Source organism: Ascaphus truei, chromosome 4 (genome assembly GCF_040206685.1).
Source record: "Ascaphus truei isolate aAscTru1 chromosome 4, aAscTru1.hap1, whole genome shotgun sequence".
NCBI lineage: Eukaryota > Metazoa > Chordata > Amphibia > Anura > Ascaphidae > Ascaphus > Ascaphus truei.
Genome location: NC_134486.1, coordinates 287,135,310 through 287,155,953, shown reverse-complemented (window position 1 = coordinate 287,155,953; position 20,644 = coordinate 287,135,310). Strand labels below are relative to the sequence as shown.

The window sequence follows — 20,644 nt, the reverse complement described above, 5'->3', positions numbered from 1 at the left end:
GTATTTGTGCCAGGGAGCACTAGGTACTAGTCCCCCATCCCTATTAGGGAAGTTATATTATATACAGTTGATATTGGAGTGGTCCTAGCGGAGATCTTATATATTTAAAGGGACTTTTTCATGTCTGATGCACCGGTTACCTACATTCTTCAACTAGTGTTTAAAAACTGTTTGTTTTGGGAAATCCAGTTTTCATGTCTTGAAAAATCAGATTGAAGTATGTGTCCAAGGTTAGAGAGGCTAAGGATGTGTGCATATAAGATTGTGTCATCCGCATACATGTGCTTTAAAGCTGCCTTAAAAGCGGTAGGTATATCATTAATGAATGCTGAAAAGAGAAGGGTCCCCAGAACAGAGCTTTTCAGGACACTACAGGTGACATCCGAGGGGTTGGAGTTAGAGACCGAGAGACACATATTGGGATCTACCTGATAGACAGGAGTGAAACCAGTTTAAAGAGTGTTGCCCTAATCCAGAGCACTGGAACTTGTTTAACAAGATAACATGATCAACAGTATCAAAAACCTTTGTAAAATCTATCAATATCACACCAGCAAGTTGTCCCGGTTCCAGTCCACAATAAATATCATTGCAAACTTTTAAGAGGATAGTTACCATGGAGTGTTTTGGGCGAAAGCCGAGTTGGAGTTGGCTAAAATAATTTATCTTGATATAGTAATTACTTCATTGGGAGTGGACACCTTTTTCCATAACTTTGGATAGTATTGGGAGAAGAGAGATTGGCCAGTGTTTTTGTCCCCACTTTTGAAGATTGGGATAACTCTGGCAGTTTTCCAGGTCTGTGGGATATGGCCTGTAGGCAAATTATAGTTTATTAGGTAGGCTAGTTGTATGGCAGTGACTGGGGCACTGAGTCGTAGGAACGATGATTGCACTAGGTCAGGTCCACATTGGCTGCTTAGTTTTAATGTTAGCAGCGCCTGTGTAATCTCCACTCTTCAGATCCTGGGGCAAATTGAAAATTTGAAGCACTGTTTGGAGGGGATGGGGCTATAGGGATTCTTCCAGGTTCAGCTTCAGGATTGTCGTTAGGTTTGCGCTTTGATAGTAGGGAAGTAGCACACCCCACAAAGTATTCACTGAATGCATTTGCAAGGTCAGTGGGATTTGACAGTGTAGTATCATCCTTTTTTATATAGGATGGCTGTTGCTGGATAGAAGGCTGGAATATATGTTTGATGACTTTCCAGAAGTTAGCTGGATTTGATGTATTCTGGTGAAGATTGTCATAGTAATATTAGGATTTTGCTAGTCTTTTTGTGCTTTGTGCATGTATTTTGCAGGCATCTGCAGTTATTAAGTTACTTGGTAGTGCCAGCTACTTTTAGTGGGGCATGGGTATCACAGAGTTTTCAGAACTCTGCTTGGAAATAATGAAGTACAGAATCGGGGTCAGGTATCAAATTGACTCTGTACCAAGGGCAGTTGGCAATATCAGCCAGAAACTGGTGTGGTCTGATTTTTCTTACATAGTAAACTATTGCATGGTCACTGAAAATGTCAGGTAGGATGCCAGAGGATTGGATTATTTTGGGACTAGAGGATAGAATTATGTCTAGCAAGGAATGGTTGTGAGATTTTAGGTTTGTCCGTGTGGGTAGGGAAATTAGTTGAGTTAGGTTTAGTGACTTGAGTTTAGTTGTTTTTAGGGACAAGCCAATTTAGGTTGAAATTCCTAAGAACTAACAGCTCACATTTCCCATTCAGATACACAATAGGAAGAACGGTATCCTCACCGGGCAGACTTTGCAGCAGACTTTCCAGAAAGAACGAGACAGCACACAATGTAAGATGAATTCCAAGGTGTATTGCAGGTAAGTGGCACAAAAGCCCGACGTTTCGGTCCTACTGTACAAACAGGACCTTTCCCAGGGGAGTTCTTGAAACAGCACAATAGAGTAGATTTGTTGAACCAGGAACAGAATAAACAAAGTTATGTTTGCACAAGCCATGTATAAATAATGTGCAAGGACACCGATTAAAATAATACATAGACCGGTATTAGAGAGTGAAAGAGAAGTCATCTGAATTGATTCTTAACCTGGTTTTTAAATTGCATTCATTCAGACAAAAGGAAGGGCATTGAGATTGCAGTATTATACACCCACACAATCTTTTTTATTATGCCTATTCCTATCATGTGCCACTTACGATGTTCTCAGCTGTGTGGAGAATAGTACTAAGATGTAAATATGTTTAAAAAAAGTTAAAAACAGGCGAATGCAAAGTGATTACAGGATTAGATTGAGAGTATTTCAAAGGCGGCCACATGAACAGTTTACAGTATAGAATGTGGAGTGGCAGACAATAGACGATCAAGTACATTATAAGTAGCAGAGAAGACAGTGGGGTAACTGTAAGGGCACTCAGTGTGTCTTCTCATACCCTATACCTAGCGCACAAAAATATATAACACACACACACAACAGATTTATTCATAACAATATCCCGTTAAACATGTACTTTTCTTTGATGCTTTGCACTGTTTGTTTGCGGCTGTATTGCTTTTGTTTAGCGATGGGAAGACTTTTAAAAGGTAGACACCTATATAATATTACGTTACATGGTCACACTTCCTGTCATGGGCTCTCCACAGAATCTTGAAGATGGGCACATACAGTACATATCTTGGCAAAATTGGAAATCGAAGAAGATCACAGCGGGTGGAAAGAGGGGGAGCGGCAAGGGCAACGCTGAAATTAATATGAGATTTGGTGAATAACTTTTAAAGCCGCAATCCCGCCCATTTTACATAATGATTTTTTCAATATAGAATCCCAAATGAATATTTAGCTAAAGGGACACCTCTATTCTCTACTTACTTACTTTGAAAGATGGTGCCTGCAGACATTTAACACAAACCTGCAACGTTATCCCCCCAATGACACTGCAACTTATTTTTGGCCCTCGGGATTTGATTTCCCGAATGGAAGCTAAAATACCAGTGCAACACCTCTTCCCACCACCCTGAGGGAGATCTGGCTGTTACGGGTCTACTTTGGTGCTGTATGGGCTCACCTATCTGTCAGGAGGCCTGAGGTTCCGCGTTGGTATGAGGAAAGGCAAGAGAACACATCTGGTGCAGAGCCTCCATCCTGTGGGGATTTGCCAGGGGCAGAGAGTGACCCTAAAGGAACCCCTTTCCAGTAAATTAGACAGGAGACAGGAACATTGCACCATTTATTGGCAGGCCAGCAGATTCCATCTCCCACGCAAGAGAGGTACTTCGTCACACACTACAGATGAACACCTTCCCTCGCATCTTGCAGTTGCTTTGTCCCTGACTTTGCCCCCCAAAGGCTTGAGGCCCATGTGTAGATATATATGTATATATATATATAGCCATGCCACCTATGGCTACTAACCTTCCCTACTCCTGGCAGTAAGCCCTGGTAAAGCAGGCCTGCCAGTAGTCAATAACATCGAAAAGAATTGGCGGACAGCCAAAGAAGCCAAAAAAGCTCTCGCAACTCACCGGGGGGGGGGGGGGTGGATTAAAAATATTTAATAAAGCTACATAAAAAACATAATGGGGACACAAAACAAAACAGGGGGTTCTCCTCCCACGCGTTTCACGCTGTCGTAGCGCTTTCTCAAGGAGTTATGCCAGAACCTCCCAAGTTAAAAAGGTGGGGAGGGGTGAGCACTTGGTGTAGGAGTTTGAGCTAACTGGGAATGTGTGTGTTAATCAATTTCTGACTGGTAACAGTTAAATGGAGGTAACTCCCCCCAGAGCTCACCCCTCCCCACCTTTTTACCTTGGGAGGTTCTGCCATTTTGCTGAATGGACAAGACTTACTGTAGTTGCTTCCCCTCATACAGAGGTAACAGGAAGGGTTCACAGTTTTAGTGTAGGACCTGCATTTTTGGTTATACCTTGACGTTTGGTATGCAGGCTTATGACGCTTTGTCCAAAGGGTTTAACTAAATAACCAAGTAATTGCTATTATTATTGAAGTATTTAAACTTTATACTTATTACCATATATGTTTTGTTAATTTGATGTACTGTAGCATTGGGCACCCCTGTCTTTTGTTTTTCTATATATATATATATATATATATATATATATATATATATATATATATATATATATATATATATATATATATATATATATATATATATATATATATATATATATATACATACATACATGAAGACAAAACAAACAAATTGGAGTAGCGCCTTAAGAAGCTTGATAAGGATAAATCAGCTGTGTAAATCAGATAGAGTTAACAAGGCTATTGACCAAAGAATCCCCAAAATATATACATATACATACTGTATACACACACACACCATTTGAGAGGTCTGATTGTCATAGATGGTAATATTAGTGCTAACATGCAAGGTATCCATGACGCAAATTTAAAAATAATAGACAAGGCAAGATAAAAAAAAAAAAGAAGGAAACCTAGACCACTAGTATTAAAAAGTGATTCTTACAATTCTCTTTATATTTGCTCCCTCCTTTTTTCCTTTATAAAACTTTTATTTGTAACTGGACGTCCTTGTATGAATGAAAACCGGGAATGTAAAAAAGAAATGGATCTTCCAGATGTTATAGCAGGAGGTGGCAACTCCAGTCCTCACGGGCCACCAACAGGTCAGGTTTTCAGGATATCCCTGCTTCAGCACAGGTGACAGTCTTTGACTCTGCCACTGATTGAGCCACCTGGCCTGAAACAGGCATCTCCAGCAAACCTGACCTGCTGGTTTACATTGAGGATTGCAGTTGCCCATCCCGGCGTTAGATAGTAACAATGTGAAAACACACCTCTACGTGATCTCCGAAGGAGAAATATTGTTATTATCTACTAACAGACAAATTATTTCGTACCTCATGAGAGTTGTGAGAGAAACTGCTATAATCGCAAGGAAAACGTATTGAACACATTGCAATGCCAATCGTACAAGCAGCATAATAAAAATAACCTTATGTGGTATTTCTAGACTGTACAGTACACACTAACAATGTTTTTGTTTTGCAGAGTTACCACCTTATAGGCAATGTAGATATCTGACATATAACAGGCCCTCCAATCATTGCTGGTGCAATTCAGATGCGCAACACTGCGCAAGGTTAATCAACAAAAGATGTAAATACTGTGTATATAATCCACTATGAACATCTATATAAGGGGTACCCTTCCATTGTCCAAAATCACAAGACCTTGTCTTATAACCCTACTGACTTGACACCTACCACTTTCAGACACTATCCACCTGAAGGTCAGGTTTACTAACCCAGGGGTGTGCAAGATTTTCCAGGGGTGGCACAGGGGTTGCAGAGGCTCCACGCTCTTCCCCAAGCATTTATTGCGTGAGGCCTCTGTATCTTCCCTTACCTTGTCTTCGGTGACGCATCGCCATGGCAACACGGCGTCAAATGACGCCGTGGGGTAATGTGACCCCGCAGCATTATTTGATGCAGAAGCGAAGGTAAGGAGGGGGGCACAAGCAGGGAGGAAGAGCAGACAGGAGGCCGCAGCAGAGAAAGTTTGCGTACCCCTGTACTAAACAGCAGTCATTTATTTACCCATATTGACCACTCCATTTACCAAACCTATAAATGTGGAAGGATCTCAAGAAGTGCAATAATGTGACTTGGTTTGCACATTTTGGGGGTCATTTATCAAAGTCTCCTGGCTGCAACATTGGGGCAAAAACTACTGCAACAGATTTACCAAAGAAGAAAATCCTATTGATTTTAAATGTTAGTTTTATTTTTCTTGATATATTTGAAACATATATTTGAAACATATCATACAAGCGACTTGTTTGCTCCAACCCCAGTTTTGCAGCTGAGAGACTCATAAATGATCACCTTTGACAAGCACAGTAATCAGGAAATCATATAGCAGCGGTATTTACTAAAGTGCGATATGTGAATTGTGCTGCGTGAACACCCCATGCAATGTAACATCTACCCTAGAGCAGCCCGAGGAAGCCTCCATAAAGAGGTTGATTTATTACGTCTACTCAAATTTATTATGTAACCGCTACCAAACGTCAGATGTTAAAATCTTGTTAATCAAGTTCTTACATTTGAGGCCTGACCTCTCTATGCCAAGGTTGATGTAACCTACTGGAATTACTAGTCATAAAGAAAAGAAAAAATGATACGTACACTACCGACACACTTAATCCGAGCAGGGCTAGTTCCGCAAGCCGGGGGATGCCCCGGCTTGCTAGCCCCACTCCCTCGGCGTGCCGCGCGTCACCGATGCGCGGTCACGCGTCATCGGGTGCCAGCGCCCCCTGCACGCGCGTCCAGGGCTCCCCGAGGGAGCCCTGGTGTCCCGCGATGTGGGGGACGGCGGCAGGGGGTTCCGGGGGACCCGGCGGACCCGGCAGCGGGAGGGAGAGCGCCCCGATCGGAGGGCGCTCTTCCGCTGCTTCGGCGCGCGCCCGGCACCCTCCGGCGCGCGCCAGGTTACTGCTGCGGCCGAGAACGGGCAAATGCTCGAATAAACTCGGCCGCAGCAGTATACAGCTGCAGCGGCCGTTATTCAAACACTTCACGCGTTGTGTACATCGGAATACCGATGTCATGACGCGGGATGTCTTCCAACCTTACCGCCTTAAGACGTGAGTGCGGCGAGTGCAGAAAATGGCATTTTAGAGTTCTGTTTTTTAAACACCTGAAATTGACACACCAGCACAGTAGCACAGTACTGTACACATTGCAATTCATCCATTTCATCGCAACCAAAGAAACAGAATCCATGAAATTCAAACAAAGCAATCATGATAAGCGCGGGTGTCTGGGGCAATTGGCCGCGTTTGTGGCGCGTGGAGTACAGCAGCGCACACGAAATCGGCGCCGTGATTTGTTCGAATAATGGCCGCCGCTGCTGTATCAATAACAGATGCAAAGTTTCATACGGGTAGACCGTGTGACATCTTTATAATGCTGGTGGCAGAATACTACGTGTTTTTTTTTTTAAAGTATCTTTTTATTAGGGTGTTTACAGATACATTTCAAAATATTACATTGTAGCATATTGTATTTACATGTACATAGGTTACACTACGTGGTTTTTAACTTCACAGAGAAAAAAGAACGGTAATTTACTTACGTAGTGATTGTCAAAACCGATGTTATTTCCACAGGTAGATGAGGGAGGATAAGGCGCACTCTCTGGACTCTGTTTTGCAAAAAAATACCTCGGGTGCACACCCAACGCCAGCTGGCGTGAATTGTAGCAAGTACAAATCTCCTATATATGAAGAAAAGAGAGCAGCACTCCAGAGGACTACCGTAAATTCCGGATTATAAGCCGCTACTTTTTCCCCACGCTTTGAACCTCGCGGCTTATACAATGACGCAGCTAATATATGATTTTTTTCCCGCTTTCTACTCTCCCCCTCCCTCCCGAGTCCACTCTTCCACGCCCCCCCACGAGCTCGCTGTCACCATCTCCCGCGAGCCCGCTCTCCCTCTCGCAGAGTAGCAGCGTGCTCTAGCATTGAAGCACTTCCTGCCTGCTGCTTGCTAGAGCGTGCGTGCACTCCTGCTTGGACAGCAGAGGTAATGTGAGGTGCTGGGGGGTTAATGTGAGGTGCTGGGGGGCTTGATGAGTGGTGCAGGGGGGGTTGATGTGATGTCCTGGGGGTTAATGTGAGGTGCTGGGGGGTTAATGTGAGGTGCTGGGGGCTTGAAGTGAGGTGCTCAGGGGTTAATGTGAGGTGCTGGGGGGCTTGATGTGTGGTGCAGGGGGGGTTGATGAGTGGTGCAGGGGGGGTTGATGTGATGTGCTGGGGGTTAATGTGAGGTGCTGGGGGGTTAATGTGAGGTGCTGGGGGCTTGATGTGAGGTGCTCAGGGGTTAATGTGAGGTGCTGGGGGGCTTGATGTGTGGTGCAGGGGGGGTTGATGTGATGTGCTGGGGGTTAATGTGAGGTGCTGGGGGCTTGATGTGAGGTGCTGGGGGCTTGATGTGAGGTGCTCAGGGGTTAATGTGTGGTGCTGGGGGGCTTGATGTTTGGTGCAGGGGGGGGTTGATGTGTGGTGCAGGGGGGGTTGATGTGATGTGCTGGGGGTTAATGTGAGGTGCAGGGGGGGGTTGACCTGCGACTTATAGACGTGTACGGCTTATATTCAGGTGCGGCTTCTATTCAGGTGCGGCTTATAGGCCGGAATTTACGGTAATGACAAATTACATTTATTGAAGCCAATCAATGTTTCGGTCAGTCACTTGGACCTTGGTCAAGATGAGGTAGGCCGCAGAGCAGGAGAAAGGATTAGGGGCTTATTCTAGTAGCTTCGATGTTATCATTGGAAAATCGAACGTGTTGGCGTGTTACCAGCGTGTTACCAGCGTGTTACCAGCTCACTGTATGACATGTTTGAAAAAATGGTATTCAGTAAAATATGTAAATGTATAGTCTATAGGTGCTCACTCACAATATCTATGCTGGCTAGGATGAAGGTCACTCAATTAACCCCTTCAATATCAGGGGGGCCACGCAAAACATTGGCATTAACTATGTACAAATATTTAATAGATCATAAAACATATGCAAAAGGATATCTCCTCTGGGGTCACAGTGCGCACATCCGCCGAAATGCTATTGAAAAGCTGTAAACCCAGGGGCAATGTCCCGCACTCCCCTCACAGATCAGTCCTGCTCACCGGCACTTGGGGTCTCTAGCCCTTCAGAGCAACGTCCCACGTCCTCCTCCACTAATCCCTCCGTGTGTCCGGGGAAGCGGACTTGGATATTTGTTCATTTGTGCGAATACCTCAATTTTTCCTATCATTGTTCCTATGGGCTCTGAGTTGGCCTTAGTAGCTTGCTGGAGTGTAGCAGCCCTATCGTGGAGGTTAACTGCTGATTGACCAGACGGAGAGGAGTTAACCATTTTATGGAGGAAGAAAAGAATCCCATACACTGCTGGTTTATAGGTGTCATCTTGTAAGTGCAATATATTGAAGCAGGTTTTTTGCTGGGTTTCATACAGATTACACTATGTGCTGTTTTCTTTTTCTCCTATGCGCTATAGGTCCATTTGTTCCTGTTTAGCATATACTAGGACGCAATCTTCCCTAGGTTGGCAGCATATACCGCAAGGCCCCGCTTCTCGGTGATCCGCCGATACGGCGGTACCGAGAAGGGGGCCACCATGTCTGCCATATACCGAGAAAGGGCCGGTCTGGGGTCGCACATGCGCAGAACGGGCTGGTCCGGGGTCGCGCATGCGCAGAATGTTTTTTTTGCGATGTTGCGCATGCGTAGAACGGCGCATTGACGGTCTGCGCATGCGCACATAAAGAAAATCATCGGTTCCGCTTCCGGCGATTTTCGCTTGGCGGCGGGTCCTTAGAACGGAACCCACCGCATGACTGGGTCCCTCCAGTACTATGAAGCAATCTTCCCTATGCAAACAGCATATACTATGAAGCAGTCTTCCCTAGGTTAGAAAAGCCATCCACTCCATTCAAAAAGTGGGACTAAAATAGACTTTTACACATGAAAGAAGGCTTCACGGCATATTGAAAAGAGGCTATTGCTCCTATTTGTGTCTGTAGCTCTTATCCTTTTATTTTCTTATTTAATCCATCTTGCGGTTTATTATGTATAGTGCTCAGTACCATGTAAGTGCTGTATATAAGAATATAAAATAAAGTGTGGTTTACGTCCTCTATCAGATGCCACTATTATCTGCGGCCCATAGATGGCAGTGACTTGTAAGTATTCATGTGAAGTTTTCCAGTTTACTGCACCTCCTAATAAAAGTTAATGATCAGGCACGTGTTGTGGGAACTGAACGATTTTATGGCTGGGGGAAAAGAAGAAAAAATAAATTCACTTGACTTATTTGCCTTGTGACATATGCAGAAGTACCAAAAAGTGAAAGCTCTCGGTCATGTAATACCATTGGAACATTTTAATGTCAAGTACACTTGACTGAATAATTGCTGCAATACTGGTAATTATTATATATTTTTAAACACTAGATTTTGGTCTAGTTTTGCAGCTGGGATGCTTTAATACATACAGTAGTCTGTTTTCGAACTGTACAACTGATGTCTTTAGAGTGTGACATAGTCCAAAGATGTTAGGCAGCTTTCTGCCCCATTTTAGGTCAGAAAGTGCAGGAATAGTTCAAAATGATCCGTTCCACAGCTTCCCATTAACTCAGGCAGCTGGATGGAAAATCCAGAACACAGATTACAATGGCTCTAGTTCTCCCTCACCTGGTCTTCTAATCACATGCACAGGTATTTAGAGCAGAGAGGTTTTGCATTTCACTCTCTCTCCTTAGAGCCTGGAGGCTGGGGGTATCGCTGCTCCCCTGTTTCCAGTTTTGGGGTGGACGGCCCCTCCAAGTATCACAGTACCAGAGGATTTGCCTGGACACTTGGGACCGTGTTCCCACCACGAACAGATAAGACAAAACAAAACAAATGTTTATTGCTGTTGCTAAAAGACTGTGCTGTATCTAGTGACCCTAAATGAGAGGGCATTGTTTTAAGCTGGGGAACCAGGTTAGTTGGCCCAGTTCGCAGTTAGAGGCTGATTCTGATGTGTAGTTAGTTCCCTGAAAGGGATAGGATTTCTTTATATGATTTGGTTTTTATTTCTTAAAAGTGACACTGTGTGAAATGCTATGACACTGATATAAGTGTATAATACGGGTAAATCAAAGGACTGACCCACCAGGCGCTCAGAAATAGCAAAAAGCTGCTAGTTGGTATCATAACTGTTATTGCTTTGAGTTAGGACTTAGGCAGTGATACACCCCAGTTAATAAAGAATATAATGCATGAGTAGTAACTTTTCCAGCAACAGGCTCCCTGTGAGCACCATGTAGTTGTAATGAAAAGACTCACGTGAGTAGGACTGGGGTGACCGGTTCCGTGCCTGTACCGTCCTTCCTAGAATAATATAATATAACTTCTCCTGCTCATCAGACTTTCCTTGGAGCTGTATTGAGGTAAGATGCGTCCCCACAGCTTCACGAGCGGCCGAAGATCTCTTCACTGCCAACCCTGTATCCGCTCCCTCGTGGTGGGTGGTCACCTGACCGGCGGCACCAGTGGAACTTCCGGGTCTGTTCACAGGGGAGAAGTCGCAGCTCGGCGTGCAGGCGATGATAGGTAGCACAGTAAGAAATCCTCCCGGTTGGGGTGAAAGCGCCGCACAGCCCAATAAATCGATGAAGGCTGATAAGTGACTTTAAGACATCTTTATTGACACGAAGTGCAAGCGGATCCTCTGACGTGTTTCAGCCTATCAGGCTGAACTGCTGAATGAAAATGTCTGAGTGCCTCTAACCTACACATGTTAAAGGGAGTTTAAAATGGCCGCCCAGCTGCAGTAAAATACAGATGCTATGAGTGAAGTCTGTCCCACTGTGTATATCGGTTGTGCTTCTAGCATACACAGAGAATGTGCGAAGTTTGGATGCAATAGCACCCTGAACCCAAACAGAAAACCAAAATGTTTTGCTGAAGAAAAAAAAAAAAAATTGCATCTAGCAAGTGCTGTTTGTAAAGCTAATGCCTTTTGCTGAAGTGAGTGAATTTGCAGCTAGCAAGTGCTGTATGTAAGTTGCTGAAGTGAGTGAAATTGCAGCTAGCAAATTGTCCCTGCCGGGTTTCTAAAATGGCCGACGTGAAATGTTTGTTTTGTAATGTACATAATCATGAAAAACAGTGTCCCTTCAGGCCATACGATGATGATGATGACGACGATTCGTATGTGGCCCCTGGAAGAGAGCCGTACCTACAGATGAATTTAGTATGTTGGGCCTGTCATAAAGTAGGTCACATGGAAGATGTGTGCCCCAAAATTTTCAAAGACAAACAGCTGCAAAAGCAAGCAACGCCCTATGAGTGCAAGCAAGATGTGGAAGCTGATACCAGTGAGTGTGTGCCCAGTACCACTGATATCTCTGGAGCTAATAAAGCAAAAAGAAAGAAGAAGAAAAAGAAAACTGTTCCTCAAGTCACAGGGGAAGTGACCGAGCCACTTGAACCTGCGCTGTCAGGACATGCGTCAGAAAGGCGCCGAGATGTGCTGCAGACCGGAGTGACCGGCAGAATTGTCACGGGAACAGTGGCAAAGGAAAAGGAGGAGCAAAGGGAAGCTGAATCCTTGAACCAGGATAAAGAGGCTTTGGTTTCTGCACTCCAAGCTGCCCGCCATGATTATGAAGTCCTGTGGCAGGATTTGGTGAAGGAGCGAGAATGTTGGAAGAAGGTGCAAGAAGCGAACGCAGAGTTACAGAGGTGTATACTCCCAGCTTTACAAGAGCACGAGGCTTTGAAGAAAACAGAGTTTCTCTTACGGAGTGAGCTGGAAGAGGTGACGACTAGTCTGGAAAAGGCCAACACCGTAATTGCTATCCTAAAACAGAAATACGGGAAAGCTCTACAAGAGGTTCACGCACTCAGCACAGAGGTGCAAAACTCACGCCTGGAGGGCCACGGTCTGAACACAGAGCTGGGAATGTTGAAGCAAACCCATGAGATTGCCCTGAGTGAGTTAGAGACTGTAAAGCAAGAAAATGAGACTCTGAAATTGAATAATTCAGATTTGACTGACCAAGCAGAAAAAGTAAAGAAACAGTTGACTCAGGAAAAAGTAGAAGTGCAGGAAGCACTACAGAATGCATTGATGCACACTCAGAGCCAGCACCAGGAAGAAATGGACGCTCTGAGAACAGAATTGCGACATGTATGCACAAAACAGAATTCTCTCGTGGAGGAACTTAACGTTTTGAAAAAGGAGAAAAGCATTAGAATAATTCAGAAGCACTGCAAAGCTCTTATCCAAGGAAGAAGGGAAAGAGAAAATTATCGGCGTAAACGCGCCGCAACTATCATCCTACAGATTTTTATGTTATATGAGTGGACTATGTCACTTAACTTTGCAAATAAGCTAGTGTAGTTATGCTATATTAGGCCTCTAGAATAAGCATTTTGTCAATAGTACAATGTTATATTGGTTCTCTGTGTTGAAAATGTAGCTAAACTACAAATTAATATACAGGGTTGATGGCCCTTAAGATTACAAGGCTGTAATATATATATAAAAAAAATATTGGTAGCTTACAATATAGAAAAAAATGCCCTTTTCGGTTGGTAAATATATACTGTAATGAAGTTCATATTCTAGAGTAGAAAAACCCAGGGAGGTAATAGAAATTGTCTGGTTTTGTGAATATATTTAGCATATCCTGGGTTGTAAGAATGTGTGCTAGACACTTATTTTTCAAAATAGTTCCCTAATAGAGAGCAACAAAATATGTTTGCCAAGTATAGTCTCTTATGACGAAACCGATTGTCCATAATTGCCGTGGAAAAAGTTCATATTCGTGACATGTGAATACTTAATATTGTACTGAGGAGTTAGCTCAAGTATTTCAGGTAGGACGCTCACCCCAGTGAGGTCCATGGCCGCTCACCCCAGTAGGTGTGAGCTGGGGAGGGGGATATGTGACATAGTCCAAAGATGTTAGGCAGCTTTCTGCCCCATTTTAGGTCAGAAAGTGCAGGAATAGTTCAAAATGATCCGTTCCACAGCTTCCCATTAACTCAGGCAGCTGGATGGAAAATCCAGACCACAGATTACAATGGCTCTAGTTCTCCCTCACCTGCTCTTCTAATCACATGCACAGGTATTTAGAGCAGAGAGGTTTTGCATTTCACTCTCTGTCCTTAGAGCCTGGAGGCTGGGGGTATCGCTGCTCCCCTGTTTCCAGTTTCGGGGTGGACGGCCCCTCCAAGTATCACAGTACCAGAGGATTTGCCTGGACACTTGTTCCCACCACGAACAGATAAGACAAAACAAAACAAATGTTTATTGCTGTTGCTAAAAGACTGTGCTGTATCTAGTGACCCTAAATGAGAGGGCATTGTTTTAAGCTGGGGAACCAGGTTAGTTGGCCCAGTTAGTTCGCATTTAGAGGCTGATTCTGATGTGTAGTTAGTTCCCTGAAAGGGATAGGATTTCTTTATATGATTTGGTTTTTATTTCTTAAAAGTGACACTGTGTGAAATGCTATGACACTGATATAAGTGAACTGCTGAATGAAAATGTCTGAGTGCCTCTAACCTACACATGTTAAAGCTACAGTACCTTACTTGGATGAAAATAAAGCAGGCAGAAGCCTGACTTAAGCAATATAATACTTTGCATGATCCTGTTTGTTGTATAATTAACCCTAGAAGACTGTGTCGGGAAGAACCCAGACAGACGTCAGCACTACAAAAGAGGGGCGTTTGTCACATATGGTGGAGAATGCGGGTCGACACTAAAGTCTGTGGGTTTGCAAATAAATGCGGGGGTTTAAAATGGCCGCCCAGCTGAAGTAAAATACAGATGCTATGAGTGAAGTCTGTCCCACTGTGTATATCAGTTGTGCTTCTAGCATACACAGAGAATGTGCGAAGTGTGGATGCAATAGCACCCTGAACCCAAACAGAAAACCAAAATGTTTTGCTGAAGAAAAAAAAATTTTTTTTGCATCTAGCAAGTGCTGTTTGTAAAGCTAATGCCTTTTGCTGAAGTGAGTGAATTTGCAGCTAGCAAGTGCTGTATGTAAGTTGCTGAAGTGAGTGAAATTGCAGCTAGCAAATTGTCCCTGCCGGGTTTCTAAAATGGCCGACGTAAAATGTTTGTTTTGTAATGTACATAATCATGAAAAACAGTGTCCCTTCAGGCCATACGATGATGATGATGACGACGATTCGTATGTGGCCCCTGGAAGAGAGCCGTACCTACAAATGAATTTAGTATGTTGGGCCTGTCATAAAGTAGGTCACATGGAAGATGTGTGCCCCAAAATTTTCAAAGACAAACAGCTGCAAAAGCAAGCAACGCCCTATGAGTGCAAGCAAGATGTGGAAGCTGATACCAGTGAGTGTGTGCCCAGTACCACTGATATCTCTGGAGCTAATAAAGCAAAAAGAAAGAAGAAGAAAAAGAAAACTGTTCCTCAAGTCACAGGGGAAGTGACCGAGCTACTTGAACCTGCGCTGTCAGGACATGCGTCAGAAAGGCGCCGAGATGTGCTGCAGACCGGAGTGACCGGCAGAATTGTCACGGGAACAGTGGCAAAGGAAAAGGAGGAGCAAAGGGAAGCTGAATCCTTGAACCAGGATAAAGAGGCTTTGGTTTCTGCACTCCAAGCTGCCCGCCATGATTATGAAGTCCTGTGGCAGGATTTGGTGAAGGAGCGAGAATGTTGGTAGAAGGTGCAAGAAGCGAACGCAGAGGTACAGAGGTGTATACTCCCAGCTTTACAAGAGCACGAGGCTTTGAAGAAAACAGACGTCAGCACTACAAAAGAGGGGCGTTTGTCACAAGAGGTACAGTATATGTATTAAATTCTGTCCGCCTCAGAACATACAGCAAAATTGGAGCAAGAAACTATCAAGGGGATTCTATTCTAGATTAAATATTGTTCTGTTGTGTGTCCCAATTTTGCATTAGTTTTGCAGTCAGGACATTTTGATAAAACAACCCATTACTGGGAAAATCACAATAACAAATGTGATAGAGTAGGATATGCATAGTGTTTGTGTTGGGATCCAGTTAGGGATATTACCAGACGGAAGACAGAATATAGGCGTAACTCCAAAGTTGCAGTGATCAGGGATAAGTTATTGAGCAACAGCTGCTGTTTTTCAATAAACATTTTTTTTATATCAATATTGCTCTAAGTCAATCAGGTAGTATATGCTTGCCTCCCTTTAAGATGACGTCCAATCGGATTGGTAGCTATACCATGTGATGCCTTTCCTTTTTTGGAGTGCTGTGACATTATCAAAAAGGGAGGGAGGCTGCTACCATTTGGTTATCTTCCCTTCAATTTTTATGACATCATAGCACGCCAAAAAAGGAAAGGCATCACATGGTATATCTACCAATCCAATTGGTTGGTGTACCATGTGATGGCTTCCATTTTTTTTTTGCTGAAGTGATGTCATCTTAAAGGGAGGGAAGCATGTGCTACCTGATTGGCTGGCTTCCCGACCTTTAAGATGACATCACATCCTTAAAAAAATGGAAGCTGTCACATGGTACACGAACCAATCGGATTGGGGGTGTACCATTTGGCAGTCAAATGTGACGTCACAGGCCTTGTATCAGGCCTGTCCCATCTCATTTGAGCCAAGAAGCCATCGGATCAACATCTCCAGGCACCTGTGGATTACAAAGAACAGAAGAAAGAAGAACAGAAAGAAGAAAAGAAAGGAACAACTTACCAGAGATGTCTCTTCAATCAACAGAGGATCATGGACTTCTACGCATCAGGCTGATGAGGAGCATTGCATCGTGGGTCAAGAGTTGGTTCCGCAGTAGGATGACGAGGGTGAATCCGGCAAAGGTAATAAGCAAATTGATTGTATTTTATTTAATTGTGTGTTTTTTTATGCTGCCCATTTACTGTCAATGTGTTTATCTATGCCCCTTTCTGGCTATAGATAACCACAGTGACAAGCAATGCATGTGATGGTGAGGGGGTAACCAGGCCATAAATAAAGGTCTTATGCCCGGCTGGTTACCTCTGAGCCATATTGGGGAGATTAGAGTGTCAGCTCTTGAACCCCGTCATGGCACATTCATTGTACTGTGATAAAGGATTTATGTGTATTTTACCTTTCCAAGAGTGCCAACCAGTGGAGATTCCCAGGCTATGAGTTTCAGGGTGGGTTTTGCGGTGAAAGTGTTGTCGGATTGTGTCTAGGTAGAAGGGGTCCACAGTTGCTAACCACCCCAAAAATGTATCCAGGAATCAGGTCAGATTCCCGGGGACATGTAGACACAGACCTCTGGGCAAAATCCTCTCTGGAAGGCAGTTGCACTACTCACCGCCAGGTTTCCCTGCTTCAGCACAGACCAGAAAGATAAATGAGGGCATAGGGATATGTGTGTCCTGGGTACAGTCAGGGGTCCCTAGGTTAATGGGAGTCCCCCAGTATATGCCCCAATCACCAGAACCAAGTATAGAGTTTCTGAGCTGCTTCAAGATAAGGTTGCAAGCTGATTTTATGTCTAAGTCCAAATTCCTATTCGTTTAGAGAAGTAACTCTGGGATTGAACCTAAGAATTATTTGGTTCAACTTTTTACACATTTTCTTATAGGAAGGTCGGGGAGCTCTGAAACTGAACGTGCGCATCTTTTCAGTCAAAGCTAAGAAAAGAAGGACTTGGACAAAATTGTGAAATATTTTTATTTCTGACATTGTGTATAATGGTATTGTTTATGCACAGTATATGAGCTGGGGATTTCCAAGTCCATGATTCCAAGAGACCCCATGACTACCAAGTCTGGCGACACTGAGTCTGCTCGGGTCCTGGAGTTGAAAGCCACAGAGATTGCCAAATTGTTAAAGCCATTTGGGCGGAGGAGTTAGACTCAAGTACCCTAGTCCTGGCATGAATGAAAGTCATTGGACTACCATTCGCCTAGCCCAGACCTTGAGACGCCTAACTCCATGGGTGGCTTCTGACTCACAGGCGGCAGAGGTGCCAAGTTGGCGCATGCCCCTGTCAGATTTCGAATCCATCCTTGCCTGGCTTCAGTAGACTGGAAAGTCTCTGATTGGCTGGTAGGAATTCTCCCACACTCGGTTTGGCGGGAGTATTCCATGAATGGGACTGAAATACTATAAGAAAGCCAGCAGCCAATCCGGTCCTCAAATTCTAAGCGCTGAGACAGCAGCGGCAAATTAAAAATCACCAAAAGATGCTCTTGGAGAAATGGATGCGAACCGGCTTCAGAATTTCAAGGCAAGACATTTTCTAAGTCCCACTTTTCGGGGCCAAGTTCTGAAAAGAGAATGTAGCGGTCGCAGCTGGAACTACACGCCGAATAGAGTACCAGGACGTTTGGTACTTTCTCCCGGTCAAGGGATTTTGGCATCTCCGGAAGGGATACAGCGGGGGCGTCTGGTAACTCATGCCGATTTGAGTTCCAGGACTTTGCGGGCTAAACCCCGGTAACCTAACGACATTGTTTTATGGACTGTAGAAGCTAGGAAAGGCTATTTTTTTCACCCAGACCCACAGTAAGTGTGTTTTTCTATTGTATATTGTAATCCATTGTGTGTACGTCTGTTTCCAAGGAATAAATCACAATTTATTTTACCTCCTTGTTTTGCTCAATGTTATGATCCCGGTTTAAAAAGTGTAAATACCTGGTCTCCCGTGACAATGTATTTTTGGGCAAATGCTTGTTTTTATTTAATTGTAATGTTTTGTATTTTTTGTTATGTTTTTTTTAAGTTGCCCATTAATTGCCATTGTAGCAATCTATGCCCATATTGTGGGCATGGTTTACCACAGTAACAATCAGTGGGTTTATTGGCAAATGCTTGTTTATGTTTCCCTGTCATGTATTTTATTTGGTGCTTTTTTTTTGGTTGGCCATTGATTGCCATTGTGGCAATCCATGCCCATATTGTTGGCATGGTTTACTACAGTAACAATCAATGGGTTTATTGGCAAGTGTTCTGTTATGCCAATATTATTGAATTGTGTATTTCTTTTTGCAAATGAATGGGCAAACGTGGTATTAGTGTGGTGATGGGGGTAGAGGGGGTTGGGGTAGTTTCTCCGGGGACGGTGGTTAGGCCTCCCGGGTGTGTATCGGCGGGAGGTTAACCCCTTAATTACTATAGCGGTTACTAACCGCTAAGATAATTAAGGGGTTAGTGGCCAGTAGTTCGTTTTTTTTATTTTAATGTTACTGCCCAAAGAAGACCCGGAGGATGCTTATGAGGATGAGAGTAGCCTTCATCCTGGCAGGGGTAAGTACAACTTTAATTTACTTTATGCTGGCTGGATAATGTTATTTTTTAAATTGGCAAATGAGCTATTATCCAAATCTGGTAATAGGGATTTTGCCCATTTCTGTACTGTATGTGTCAGGGGGAGGGGGTTATTGGGGGCAGAGGGTGTGGGTAGTAGAGTGCCCAATTCATTGCTATTGGGGCTATCTTTGTTCCCATTGAGGCAATCGATGGGCGTATTGGTATTTGTATTGTATTTTAATGTTTATTTGGGGTAGAGGGGGTGGGTGAAGGTGGTATTTGGCCCATGGTGGGTGCCCATGTACAGTAAAAATAAAAATTTTCTTCAGTCACTTCGCAAATCCCATCTCGTCACCCTTGAGGTGGTGAGATCAAAATCTGCGAGTTGCGATGTGAATCTCAGAGTTACTAGAATTGCTCGATACTTAAGAAAATGCGAGTTTGAGCATTTTTTGAGCACCCGCACTGTTTGTCTGCATGGGAGTGCTACCTATCGTCAAGAAGCACTTCTCGCGCGAGTTGCATGTTATTGAAGCTTTCTGAATAGCTACTCTTGCAAACTTGCTCGAAGTGCCCAAAATTCATGGTAAGTCACTTATCGAAGCTAGTAGAATGACTTTGTATTTATGTAAAAAATGTATTTTGTTACTTCAGTAAAGATAATATATTTTTCAGTCATTTTTTGTCTCCATTACTTCATTAATTCTTATGAAGTTAGTGCGGGGAAACCTTTTGTACATACAGTATAGTATTTGATTTAGGAATTGAAGGGTCCCTTTGTGTTTTCATCACACCACCCTTGTATTTTTTCTTTCTACTTTTCTCCATATTGAATCAAGTAGTGCTGTCTGCTATACTTGTTGAGTTAGAGATGTGCAAAACTATCCAAAATGGAGTTGCAAAATTGTTAGCGTTTTCTCACCCCTCAATTTTACTTCCGTGCAGAACGTTTTGCCAAGCCTCAAAGAGCTTGTCACCACATTAGTCATGGATTTTGCCATTTCTCAAGCTTCCAGTGAAATATCACCAGACAATGAGTGAAACATGGTGCATGGTCCATTGCTGAAAAAGGGCACATTGCGTTTGGTCTAAGACCATGGGTGAAAATGTAGCGCATCTCGAGTCACGGGAGAGGAAGTGACTTGACCAAGGTAAGATGACACAGGGATTCCAACTCTGTTCACTGACATTCAGACAGTGACAAGGTGGTAACAAATAACAGTGACACTAAGCAACTCTATCAGCTAAGCCCTGCTAGCTGTGTTGGCTAGGGAGAAGTGCAGGTTTTTCATGAGAGTTCTTCATAGATGAAATTATAATGCATATAATGTATAATTCAAACTGAATGGGACTGCCAGGGACCCCTGCTGTGTTAATCCGATGGGCCATTAGTCTCTGCAGAAATGTCACTGAAATGTTGCAGCATGTACCCAGCATGTACCTGGGTCTTGTTGGTTATAGGCCCAGATTTTCCAAGGCAAGTTTAAGGCAAGTTTTAGAATACTCATCGGCGCACCTGTACCTCATAGGCTTTATATCTGGCACGTGACATCATAATGAGTCAGATAGCTATAAAGTTTACACAGAAAGCAGACCAAGAAAGAGAGGAAGTTAGTTGGCACACAAGGAGAAAGTTAGAATGCTGGAGGAGAGAGACAGAAAGAATTGAGGACATCATAAGGTATTAAAAAAAGTGATGGAAGGGAGAGAAATGAGGGGAGAGAGAAGGGGGTATGGGGGTAAGAGGGGGAGGGATGAAGTTGGTTTCTTAGAGTTCCTGAGTCTACCAGCCAGACCTACAGTACTAACCAATGCCTGGCATAAAGTCAGAGCCTTGGATAGGAA

At 43.7% G+C, this 20,644-nt stretch overlaps 1 long non-coding RNA gene across 1 annotated transcript; it reads left to right on the top strand.

Moving 5' to 3' along the window:
* Nucleotides 1-225: 225 nt before the first annotated feature.
* LOC142492088 (uncharacterized) lies at nucleotides 226-7,281 on the top strand. Its single transcript, XR_012800729.1, has 3 exons — nucleotides 226-306; nucleotides 1,729-1,835; nucleotides 7,141-7,281. It is a non-coding gene; the product is annotated as an uncharacterized LOC142492088 (long non-coding RNA).
* Nucleotides 7,282-20,644: the final 13,363 nt, after the last annotated feature.